Below are 13,637 nucleotides of genomic sequence, written 5' to 3' on the forward strand. Positions count from 1 at the left end.
CCTGCATGAAAGTGCCTCCTCTCTCTTTCCCCATCCCTCTGTCTCCTTTCCTCCAGCTCTGCATTCACAGAGCCACCCCCTCCCCCGATAAGGTCTCACTCTTCCTCTCTTATCCATGTCCAATTATTCCCTTTTGCTTAATGGCCTGAGTCCCCACCCATGCCCTTTCCTCCCTTCACCCCTAGCCTTTTTATTCAGGCCTTGTGAAGAAGAGCTCATACCATAAAAATCGGTTATATTATCTTTATCTTCTATGGCTACTGCGTTGAGTTCATCCAGCATTTCTGTGTTTTTACCCCAATTGCAGATAACCTGCTCACACTCTGACCTATGCAAAATACCCTGGGTATTTAGTGGACATAAGCAACTCAAAGAACTGGTTTCCCACTGAAATCATTATAGTTATAGGGAGCTTTCTGCTGCATTTTACTGAATCTAATTTCCCTGCCACTTCTGAAGTCTTTTGAATTTAGTTATCTTACCTCTGCACTAAAATGATGTTAAGTATGCTCAGCATTGTCAACTCTAGTGGGAATCCCATCATGATATTTTTTTTTCAACTTTGCATTATTGAGACATTCTTATATCTGGCTTCACAGGACCAGAAATACAAGAGCACTGAATTTGTGGACTTCATATTGATCAGTCAACTCAGAGTCTCAGATGAAAAGGTCAGGAAGGAAAGAAACATTTTCCCTCAGGCACCACCAATAGGTGGACAGTAGCTTCCAGGAATAAATCTTGCTCAATATCAACAACACATCAGCCCTCTGGTAAATAAATAGTGGGTTGGAAGCCGATTTTTTTGGGCATGTCAAAGAATTGGAGTGAGTGCTCTTGGAGTAAGGCGACAGAAATATAAATAAGAATATAAAATCAAATTTACTAACCTTTGGAATTTCTTCATTCCATTAAGAATTAGTGTCACATGCTTAGAGATGGAAGTATGGTTCATTACAGATTGTGCTCATGTAAATGTGAATTACATGGAAGCTGCAAAGGCTTGTCGTTTAAAATTAGAAGCTAAGTGGAACATGTTGAAACTTATCAGATCTACAGCAGTTCTGTGTTGTAGTGCAAACTTACCTTGATAGCTTCTTCGTGTGTGTTGTCCTTTTCCTCATTTAGTACCCTGAGTGTGCAGGTAAACACCATGGTTTCCTAGTACTCTCCTCTTACAAAGCTGCTGCACAGTTCTTCTATGAGAGAAGACTCCTGAAGTATAGTTTTTCATTCTTTGACATTCCATCAGTTGCCATGTCACTCCTTCCTATACTCAGCTGCTGGTTTCCTGCCTCTGGATTTATTTTGCCATTCCCTCTTCCTTGATTGTCATTTTTTTCCCCCTTCTGTAGATTTAAAAACAATTTTAAATACTTCAAACATTTGGAAAGACTGAAACAAGTTCAGATTCAAATTTCATATTTATTGACAAAGTATATACATTACATCACATACAACCCTGAAGCCCCTATCACACTTGCCAGTGATCCCAGGAATCAAACGCCAATCTGCCTTTAAAGTGGCAAGTGTGAAAGCAAAATCTGCTCAACGCCGGCGTCAGGTGACATCATCTCACACCGGGGATGGCTGGCCTCAACCCCTAGTACAATCCCTGGCATCTGCAGACGCTGGCGATGAGATCAGGCAAGCATGACATGGGCAGCAACATTGCAGGCACTTCCGATTAAAGGTAGAACTGACCAAACACCAGGAATAAACCCTTGCAAATGTGAAAGCGTTCAGTGTCACAATTAGGAGTGATCTAGTGTGAAAGGCCAAAGCCCCCATTCCTATCCTGGGACACTAAACGGCCGATTTACTGGGATGCAAGTGTGAAAGGGGCTACAGATTCTGTTCCTGCAGGCAAGGAAGGATTACCACTTATTAGTAGTGTAAAAAAAAAGTTAAAAAATTGTGACCCCCATTTGCATCCTTTTAAAGTTTAGTCAATGAATCTTATGAGTTTCTTATGGGACAACTTCTATTTAGCAAGCTGCTAGCTTTCCTGCATTTGACAAAATTGAAAAGACCAAGCAAGTGCTACAAAATCTAATGGCTTGACAAATGATTTCCATTTGTTCACAAACTGGTAAAGATATCCCAACATTTCTACTCCAGCCTGGATTCAGTTGGAACATACCAACTCCTCAGGCTGCTACTTTCCCTTCTGGTGATGTAAGCTGGGCATTTTGACTGCAGCAAGATGCAAAACATGAAAGGGATCCTGTTCCCTCTTTTGCAAAAACAAACACAGTAAGAGGGGGGCTGAGTGAGTTTATTGCTTTGATAATTTGCTGTCACTCTTTTATAGTGTTTGCAGTTGCAATTCCAACCAAAGGCTCTCCCTGTGGCAAAATGAACATCCAATTGTAAGCATGAAATTAACTGGACCACTCCATCAAAATTTCTCTAAGAGAAAGATCTATATGCTGCAGAGCAAGATTCAAAGTTAATAGGATTTATCTAAGAACCAACTCCTGAAGCCCCTGCAATTCCAAACTGGCTAAACTGCTTCATGAATCCACTCTTATTGAAGTTGGGTACCTGCCTAAGGGCCTCTGCATTGCTGGCATTATCCTACAGTTATTTTCCACAACTGGAGCAATAAACTAGGGCTTAACTAAAATTAAATGAGTCTCCATAACAAACTATATTTTATGCAGGATCAATTCTTATCCTCAGACTTGAATCAAGTTCCTCAGGGAACTTTCCTGACACTTTGTTTACCTCTCTATTATTTTGTTCACCCTACTATTATTTGGCTTGGTCTAAGGTAATGAAATCAGATATTGCATTTTTAGGGCAGATAACTTGACTTTTGTTATGAAGTTGCTGTTTTCCACCATCTAAAAATACTCACTAATGCTGCAGAAAGTTTAAAAGGAGATTTGTGAGTCAAGGTTTTCACATGGAAATGATAAGTCCCTAGAAAACACTGTCGGGTGAGGTGACGGGAGCAGATATGATAGCAATGTTTAAAAGGTATTTAGACAGACACATGAACTAGCAAGGGGTAAATGGAAACTGAGTGTGTGCAGCTGAATGGGATTAGTTGGAGTGACAGCAATGTTGGCATGGGTATTGTGTGCCAAAGGGCCTGTTCCTCTGTTGGACTGTTCTGGGTTTTATATTCTATGTTCTAACCATTATAGGAATTTTAAAAAAAGACTGATATTTGGCAGTTCATTCTTGATAAACTTCACCGGCCCTTTGCCCTGTAGTTGGTGGAATTAATGCAAATGGGTTTTGTTTATCTATGACCTCTGCATACATGACTCTTTCTCTTTGGCTTGGCTTCGCGGATGAAGATTTATGGAGGGGTAATGTCCACGTCAGCTGCAGGCTCGTTTGTGGCTGACAAGTCCGATGCGGGACAGGCAGACACGATTGCAGCGGTTGCAGGGGAAAATTGGTTGGTTGGGGTTGGGTGTTGGGTTTTTTCAGTGCCTTTTGTCAGTGAGGTGGGCTCTGCGGTCTTCTTCAAAGGAGGTTGCTGCCCGCCAAACTGTGAGGCGCCAAGATGCACGGTTTGAGGCGTTATCAGCCCACTGGCGGTGGTCAATGTGGCAGGCACCAAGAGATTTCTTTAGGCAGTCCTTGTACCTTTTCTTTGGTCCACCTCTGTCACGGTGGCCAGTGGAGAGCTCGCCATATAACACGATCTTGGGAAGGCGATGGTCCTCCATTCTGGAGACGTGACCCATCCAGCGCAGCTGGATCTTCTAAGTGGAATAAAGATGCTTCTGCCTCAGCAATCTTCCGTGGCTCTTGGAGGCATTATATGCAGTTAGAATAAGAATCTGCAAACACATTCACAAATTAGTGACAAGCATGTAAGAAGTGAACCTCGTGTGAAGAAGATGAAGAAGGATTTGTGTCGAGGTATGTTCAACCTGCACACACCTGCAGCCTTGGTGACCAAAGTACAAGCATGGGCGAAATTACCAGCCAAACCAGAGGATGCAGTAACTTAACTTGGGAGGGTCCAGGATGAGTTATTGAGTTAGAAGGACAAACTATAAGGAAATAGGATCTTCAGTCCAGTGAGATTTAGACAAATCTCATTTTGTTCTCCCCTCATACCTCTCAGCTGCCCCCCATATTTTAGGATTTCACCGATACTCTATGGGAAATGTATGGTGACCAGTTAAACGAATAGGCTTGGGATATAGATGTAAATGGAGACTTCTGAGGAAATGCACATGGTCACTGGGACATTAAACAAATCCACACTGAACAATCGAGGTCATGACTGAAGTCAGTTTGCTAAAGCTGTGAGATAGCGTCTCAACTAATTGGTTCACAGCACCATACAAGTTCTTTGACCCAGACCAGTTCAATTCTGGCTGATATGTAGCCAGCAGAGCACCTTAGGTAAATGTACTCATCATGAGATCTTTCCATTGTTCCAACAGGAAGGGAATCATATTGAGGCAGGTATTGCCATAAGTTTAATGAGTTAAGGTTATGAGCTTTAAACTAAATAAGTAATGAATATGTAGGAACTTAAAACATTCTAGTTTGACCTCATCAGCTTTTGGCTTGAACATCGTTATCAGTAGAGGGATAAAATTATGCTGAGTATTAGTCTTGTTAAATTGGAAGTATGAGTATACAAAATCAGGCACATGAGACTTTAAGTTTACATATAGAACATAATGCAATTTTTTTGTGGGAAATAGGTATTGTTTTAATATTAAGAATGTTTCTATACAGAGTGGCATAAAACAGGTTCATATGATCACCATTTCTGTGTTCTGATGCAGGTTCAGAAATATACTCTATGTTAATGAATCTTCTTATGCCAGAGAAAGCTTGCAGTGTTTCATTTTGTGAACCAGTGGTAAAGCCATTGGATTATTTTAATCTCAAACAATCAGAAATTGGGAAATGATTAAACAAAAAGGAACTTGAATCTGAAAGCAAGTGAAGATATCAATGACTGCATCATCTCAGTAAAGAACCTGTCTTGGCATTTCAACTTACGTGCTTCCTTAGAATGTGAAGTGACCAACAAAGTGTAGTTAACTGGAATTCACTGTCTGTGTGTTGTTCAGGTGGCTGGCTCCTCCCCTGGCTCCACCCTCACCTACCCCAATATAAATCTTGGTTTTCCCACCAGATTATTGAGTCTACTGACCATTGATTGTAAGCTATTAAAAGCATGTTTGTATTCCTCACTTGTCTCTGAGTGCAATCAGTTGCATTTCAATTTTAATAGCTTAGCTTTGAAATGGAATGGAAGCTCTGCTGAAGCCAGGCATGCTCCAGGTTGACACTCTGTCCTCTAAAACCCCGGAGGAATTCACCTACTGATTGGAGTGCTTCCAGTCCTACCTGATGGCCACACATGACACCTTCAATTCAGATGGTCTCCGGAGATCGGCACTTCTCTCTTGAGTTGTCCCAAAGGGTACACTGTCATCAGACACTGTACTACCCACAAGTTGGCCATAGAAGGCTTGAAGGCCTGCTACTTGAGGCATCAGAATGATGTGCTGGTAAGGCACCGACTCTCTCAATGGCAGTGTTCAGGTGACTCGCTGGATGATTATATTCTTGAACTGTGGGCCCCAACCAGAAAATGCCACTACGAAGTGGCCACAGCCTGGGTGAGAGAAGAGGAACAAATCCGGGACACCCTCGTGGCAGGAGTGAGATGGAGGTAAGTGAGGCAGCGACTGCTGTAGTTGGGGAAGAAAGATTGGGCCCACTGGAGGTGGCAAAAGTGCTCAAACAGATCCAACTGGGAGCTGATGATTACATGGACAAAAGTGGCATCTTTTCAGAGGACCAGGTCATTGGGACACCAGTGACCCCCACAGCGCCAGTGCTGACCACTGTGGCCATGCATGACTAGGGATGCTACTTCTGTGGACAGGCACAGCACCCCATCCCCGATGACCTGCGAAGGACTCTGTATGTGCTGGATGTGGTAAGCAAGGGCACTGGGTGAAGGTCTGCTGGGCGAAGGTCTGCTGGGCTAAAGGGAACCCAAAGAGGGTGACCCTGTGAGCAACCCCTGAATCAGCATTTGACCTGTGCCTGAGTCCCGAAGGACCACACCCACCTCTTCATACTGTTCACTGCCGGCATCTTCTTTCTGTGCCTCGTGGCAGTACCCGCCACTGGAAGTGAAGCTTCGCTGTCGGTGTCACCTAGTCCTTCATCGGATCAAGATGGAGAGTGGCCATCTTGCCATGCCTCATGGTCAATGCCATCTTGTCTGTCCACAGGCCAAGAGGAGAGAGTCGACATCAGCACAGGGAGCGACGGTGTTTCCGGAGCACTGGCATCAGTCATCCTGAATCAGACAAGACCTTACCAATTGAATGACTTGACAATGGAGGTGAGGGTAAACAGACACTTGAATGATTGCTTAGTAGACACTGGCTCCTCTGAGAGTTTTATAAACTCTGCAATGGCTCTGTGGTACAATTTAAGATTGTACCCGATGGACTATTGTATTTTCTTAGCTTTGCACTCGCATTCTGCGATAATCCAGGGGTAAGGTATAGTACAGCTAACTGTAAAAGGGGTGGGGGGGGGGGTGGGGGAATTTTGTAAGTTTCAATTTTATGTACTGAAGGATTTGATGCTCCGGTGTTGCTGGGCCTAGACTTCCTGTGTCACCTTAAATGCATAACCATGGAGTACTCTGACCCACTCCCTCCAATCACGGTGTGGAACAGAGGGTCCCAAAAGCGGACTCTCCATCCTAAATATTGATCCCTCCCCCAACTATTTCTGAACCTGACTCCTGATTGCAAGCTGATAGCCACAAAGAGCAGGCGATACAGTGTGGGGGATCAGGAATTTATTAGAGCTGAGACACAGCGGCTGCTCAAAGAAAACATCATAGAGCCTAGCAACAGCCCATGGAGAGCCCAGGTGGTAGTTGTGAAAGGGGAAGAAAAGTCCAGGTTGATTGACTATAACCAAACAATTAATTGTTTCACACTCATGGACGTGTACCCCCTCGAATTTCAGAGATGGTAAACAAAATTACACAGTACCGGGCCTATTCGACCATTGACCTGAAAGCTGCATACCATCAGTTACTGATTCCTTCCGAGGACTGCTCCTATGCAGCATTTGAGGCAGACAGATGGCTTTATCAGTTCCGGAGGGTCCCTTTGGGCATCACTTATGGGGTCTCAGTCTTCCAGAGACAGATGAACAAAATGGTTGAAAAGTACAGGTTGAAAGCCACCTTCCCTTTTCTCGACAATGTCACTATTTGTGGACACTCTCTGGAAGACCATGATACCAACCTCCAGAGGTTTCTCCACATGGCCAAGGCTCTGAACCTCACATACATCTCCAGGAAATGCTTGTTCCAGACAAAACGTCTGGTGATCCTGGGCTATGTGGTGCAGAATGGTGTCATTGGCCCTGACCCTGATCAAATGTGCCCCCTGTTAAGACTTCCTGATGTTGAGAACCATGAAAGCCTTAAGGAGGTACCTGGGCTTCTTCTCCTACTATGCCCAGTGTGTCCCTCACTAGGCTGATAAGGTCTGTCCCCTCTTAAAATCCACCTCCTTCCCATTATCGGCCAAGCCCAGCCAGGCAGCTTTTGATTATGTTCGGAGCTACATCACAATGGCCACCATGCATGTGGTGGACGAGAATTCACTTTTCCAGGTGGAAAGCAATGCCTCTGAGGTAGCTCTGGCCACTACCCTTAACTAGGTTGGCAGGCCGATTACCTTTTTTTTCCCCCGTACCCTATAAGGCCATGAGCTTCAGAAACCATCTGTAGAGAAAGAGGCTCAAGCCTTTGTAGAGGTCATCAGGCACTGGAGTTATTACCTGGCCAGCAGAAAATTTACACTGCTCACCAACCAGCGATCGGTGGCATTTATGTTTAATAATGTGAAAATGGGCAAAACTGATAAGATTGCTAGGTGGAGATTTCGATCCTCCACCTATAATTATGACATAGCATAAAGAACAAGTACTCTCAATGAACCTCCGGATGCCCTGTCAAGAGGAAGCTGTACCTCTGCACACACCAGCCAGTTACAGTCACTGCTTGATGGGTTTTGCCACCAGGCATCTCTTGCATGGCTCATTTTGTTAAGGCCCGTGTGATAGTACAGATTCTATCACCAATGTGTATATGTACATATGTACAAATGGTAGTGTAAGATGTTGTCTATCTCATTGTCGATCCTTGCATCTGATGAAATGGTGCAGCCGAGATAGGTAAACTGGTTGACCGTTTTGAGTTTTGTGTGCCCGATGGAGATGTGGGGGGGCTGGTAGTCATGGTGGGGAGCTGGCTGATGGAGGACCTCAGTTTTCTTCAGGCTGACTTCCAGGCCAAACATTTTGGCAGTTTCCGCAAAGCAGGACGTCAAGCGCTGAAGAGCTGGCTCTGAATGGGCAACTAAAGCGGCATCATCTGCAAAGAGTAGTTCACGGACAAGTTTCCATCCATTGGAGCGCTTACACCCCTAACGTCGAAGTAATCGAGATGGCAGAGGTCGACAGCATCGAGTCCACGCTGCTGAAGATCCAGCTGCGCTGGATGGGTCACGTCTCCAGAATGGAGGACCATCGCCTTCCCAAGATCGTGTTATATGGCGAGCTCTCCACTGGCCACCGTGACAGAGGTGCACCAAAGAAATGGTACAAGGACTGCCTAAAGAAATCTCTTGGTACCTGCCACATTGACCACCGCCAGTGGGCTGATAACGCCTCAAACCGTGCATCTTGGCGCCTCACAGTTTGGCGGGCAGCAACCTCCTTTGAAGAAGACCGCAGAGCCCACCTCACTGACAAAAGGCAAAGGAGGAAAAACCCAACACCCAACCCCAACCAACCAATTTTCCCTTGCAACCGCTGCAATCGTGTCTGCCTGTCCCGCATCGGACTTGTCAGCCACAAACGAGCCTGCAGCTGACGTGGACTTTTTACCCCCTCCATAAATCTTCGTCCGCGAAGCCAAGCCAAAGAAAAGAAAAAAGAAAAGTGTAAGATGACTGTGATTGGCTGAGAGTGTAGCCACGCCTACTGGCAGGTCTTAAAGGATTGCTCCTAGGCAGACCAGGTCATTCTGGATTGGTTGACCTACTTGTGATATGCTCCTGTCTTTTAGTTAATAAAAGCCTTAGTTTGGATCAACAAGTCTTTGGTTCTTTTGACGTGCACTACAGCACACAACCTGCCCTATTCCATTGAGGATATAAGGAAATGACCAGGTCCTGCTAGGTCTGTGCAGAGTGCAAGCCATAGTTCTACTGCCCCAACAAAGTGCACCTGATAAAGGCATCCCGCCCCTTCGAATGACTCAGTGTCAATTTTAAGGGTCCCCTCCCTTCCATCAATGGAAACATGTACTTTCTCAACGTCATCGATGAGTACTCATGTTTTCTGTTCACCATCCCCTGCCCAGGCATGACCATTACCACAGTTATCAGGGCCTTGCACTCTATTTTCACCCTGTTCAGGTATTCCAGCTATATCCATAGTGACGGGGCTCATCATTTATGAGCGAAAAGCTATGCTAGTATCTGCTCATTAGGGGCATTGCCTCAAGCAGGACGACTAGCTACAATCCCCAGGGGAGCGGACAAGTTGAAAAAGGGAATGCGACTGTATGGAAGGCCATGAAATTGGCTCTCTGTTCCAGAGGCCTTCCAAACTCATGCTAGCAAGAAGTCCTACCCACGGTGCTCCACTCCATATTTCGCTCCTCTGCATGATGACCAACACAACTCCTCACAAGCTTATGTTTATGTTCCAGAGGAAATCCACATCTGGGACTACTCTCCTGGCTTGGCTAATGGCCCCAGGGCCAGTCCTGCTGAGAAAGCACATGAGGAGGAGCAGGACAGACCCTCTGATCGAGAAGGTGCACCTGCTGCACACCAACCCAGCATATGCCTACATGGCATACCATGATGACAGAGAGGACATCGTCTCGATCAGAGACCTGGCACCCACCAGAACTGAGGATCCAATGCCTCAAGGGTGCCAGGAACTACCGAGTTCCCCAATCAGGGTCCCAGAGGACACTGCTTGGGAAGTGGACCAATTCACCCCATGATTGAGCCGGAGCCCTTGAGACCCACTGACCCTGTACCACGTTGGGTCCAGGAAGTTCAGGAAGCCCAAAGTCCTCCAGTACTGTGGCATTCAACCAGAATTACTATACCCCCTGACAGCTTTAACTTGTAAATATTTGTAGAGTATTAGTTTTTTTTTAATGAATGGCCTCTGTTTTTTCACCCACAGGCACAATTCTGAAGGAAGGGGTGAATGCAGTGAACTGGAATTCACTGTGTGTTGGCTGGCACCTCCCTTGGCTCCACCCTGGTTTTCCTGCCTTACCTCAGAACTATTATGTCTACTGGCCATTGATTGTAAGCTATTAAAAGTGTGTTTGTACTTCTCACTTGTCTCTGAGTGCAATCAGTCGTGTTACACAAAGTACTGGTAATTTATGGTTTAATCAATGGACAAGTTCAAGGAAAACATGAAAGAAAGAGCAAAAAAAAGATTACCATAGTTTTAAAGCCCGTAACAATTATTAATGTTTTGGACCAAACTCTCCTCATAAAGACTTGGAACATTGGCATTCTTTTTTTTCAAATTGACACCACTTGGTCCATTGAGTTCCTACAGCAGATTATGTTTGGCTACAGTTTCAAACATCAGCAGTCTCCTATGTACCCCCAACAAAAGATTGGGATCAAGTACATTTTCACCACCAGTAGCAATACTGTAATAGAATACAGAAAGATTTTAATACAAGCGCTTGGTTAAATGGCAAGGGCACCAGCATAAGTATGTTCAAGAATATAGATAATACAGCTCACAAGCCCATAACCATATCAAGAACATCTTCTTGCCTATCCTATCCACCTGTCTCTCTGTGCAGCAATATTAACACAGTCCCTGTCATTTACTATATATACTGTACATCCTAAGAGTCTTAGATGTTCCAAAATACATTACCTCTCACTTGTCTGGATTCAATTTGATCTGTGACCATTTCACTCAACTTTCCAACTATCCCTCCATATCCTTTTGCAACTTTCTTCATTATCCACAACTCCACCAATGTTTATGTTGTCAGCAAATTTACATCAACAATACAGCCATTGAAGTGTATCACAACCCTCCAGCACAACTCTCTGCCACCAATCATCAAGAAAATTGTGAATCCAGTTAGATCCCATGTGTCCTTTTTTTACTGAATCATGTTGTTGTGTAGGACCTTGTCAAAAGCTTTGCTCAAGTCCGTGTATATCATGTTCCTTTAATCTGAGCAAACTCCTGAAAAAACTCAATCTGATTTGTCCAAATCATGCTCTCTCCACCAAATCATTCCCTGCTTTTCAAAATAATCATAAATCCATTCACTTAGATTATTTTCCAATGATTTTCTGACGACTGATGCAAGCTTACTGACATATAGTTTTCTGATTTATTTTTACTCACCTTTCCTAAATGTTGGAAACAATCTTTGCTATCCTCCAATCTTTCAGTGCTTCATCTGTGGAACTGGCTTGTGGGTTGGAAGGGTCTGTTGCTGTGCTAAATGTCAGAAGATGATGCAAGCAGTTAATGATGAACAGTATTCATTGTCTTCCTTGTATGATTGAAAGACAGAGTTGCAGAAGCCAATGTTTTCACTAAATTAAATCTTCAAGTGAGTAGGGGACTCCAAATCCCTGGGGGATCAATGGGATAATCTAGGGGGTTGATAAATGCCGGGGGGGTTGATAAGTAGCAGGGAGGGTCGATTTAACTTTTGAAAATAGCACTTTTGGCAGGGGTGGCCAACCTTTCACAAGAGTTGGCCTTGGTGGCCATCATGTTGTATTTGGCTTCAGCCTCTTAATAAGTAGAGAGCAAAGGATTGATGGAGTGGAGAAGAAAGAGGCATGTGTCCAATGCCACTGCACACCCCCCCCCCCGATCTGACACTGCCATCACTCCCCTCCATCCAGCACTACCACACCCCCCCCCACATCCCATCCATCAGGGGCCGATGATGTATCAAGGATTCCATGAAGGTTGAAAAAGTTTGGGGACCCCTGGTGTATATGCTCAGATGAATGTGGTTAATTAATATGTATGAGGTTGCATTCAGGCACATAATTCCTAATGAAATAATCACTAAATATCTTCCAGGCTACCAAGGTCAAAATAGTTGTCTGTGCAATCAAAAAGATGTCTATACAGTGACAAATACCATAATGGAAAATCTTCAGATATTTGAAGTGTTCAGACAGCTGTGTGAACACAATGTAAAGCTCAAAAGAAGCCAGAGAGCAATAGTACTTTATTTCAGGCTAAATGCAGATGTAAATGAATGTGACCTGTCAAAGAACAGGTGAAAATAATTGTGAAGGAATGGAAAAGTGAAAACTTTTAAATTTGCAGAACAAAGATTGCAAAAACCCTGCCCAGAGTTGGAAATGCCCAACAAGACCTTTTCAGAGAATGCATTGAATATTGTAAGAAAAAAAAACATTACAAATTACTTAGTATTCATAGGTTGCCTTTCAAATTTGTTTGAAGAGAAGCAAGATGTATACAACACTGCATACAAATGAGGAACTGAGATATATGCTCTCTTATTATGGTAACACTGGACAACAAATCTTTTCAAAAGGTTTGCTTCCTGAAACTAGGGATTATGATAGACAACTTCAAGCTGACAAAGATCATTTTAGATTTGCTCTACCAGGTAGGGAATTGGAGAAACATTAAATTAATTTTGATTTAATTGAGTATGTTTAATCACATAATGATGCTAACACATTGTGTTAGATCAACTGACCTAAAAATGTTTTGCCGCTGTCTTTCATTTGCACTCAGCATCTGATGCTTCTCATGTCAGTGTCCAACAATAGCTGACCAGCATTATTGGATTTCAGTTGCCCTGATACCGCTTTTCCATGGTTGCAATGTCCTGATGAAACCTTTCATCATGTTCGTCACTGACTGAACCAAGATCACCAGGGAAGAAGTCCAAGTGCAAATGCAGAAAATTATTTTTCAATGACGCTGCACTTCATGGTTTTGTATGCTTGAAGCACATTAAAGATATGACAGGAAATCACAAAAATAAGTTATATCTAAAAAGTGGTAAGTGATAGGAAATTTTTAAGGTGATGTTCACGATTATCAATCCAAAATCCATAAAATACACCAAAAGGTATTCAGGAAGCAAAATCTTAATTTTCCAGTGTACTCAGAAGATTTAGGTTTAGATAATTTCCCTCAGTAATATTCTTTTCCATATGAAAACTTTACTAAACAAAATTAAGTATATATTTGTTTCGCATATCATCTGTTGACATATCAGTGAGAATTATCAAAACAGCTCCAAACAAATTACTATTAGAAAGGTACTTGATCTTAACAATGAGTCATCAATTAGCTACTGGCATTATTTAAACTACAGACTAAAACCAAAGCACAATCTGCTGGAGGTGCTCAGTGGATCCAACAGCATCACGGAAGTTAAAGAATGATTAATATTTTGTGCCAGGGCCCTTCACCAAGGTGCTCCCAATTCCAGCATCTTCAGCCTCGCTAATATCTGCAGAGTGAAGATACTCTTACAGCAGGTAATACATCTGTTGAGTAACTAATCATGAGACGATCAG

The 13,637-nt window shown here is 43.5% G+C and overlaps 1 long non-coding RNA gene across 2 annotated transcripts in view; it reads right to left on the bottom strand.

Moving 5' to 3' along the window:
* Nucleotides 1–359: 359 nt before the first annotated feature.
* Nucleotides 360–13,637, bottom strand: part of LOC138752709 (uncharacterized) — a 34,199-nt gene continuing 20,921 nt past the window's right edge. For both annotated transcript variants that reach the window (XR_011350862.1, XR_011350861.1), the window contains 2 exons: nucleotides 11,458–11,553; nucleotides 360–1,349 (listed from right to left, as the gene is read on the bottom strand). This is a non-coding gene — a long non-coding RNA (uncharacterized lncRNA). The remainder of the gene's footprint in view (nucleotides 1,350–11,457; nucleotides 11,554–13,637) is intronic.

Source organism: Narcine bancroftii, chromosome 2, assembly GCF_036971445.1.
Source record: "Narcine bancroftii isolate sNarBan1 chromosome 2, sNarBan1.hap1, whole genome shotgun sequence".
Classification (NCBI taxonomy): Eukaryota; Metazoa; Chordata; class Chondrichthyes; order Torpediniformes; family Narcinidae; genus Narcine; species Narcine bancroftii.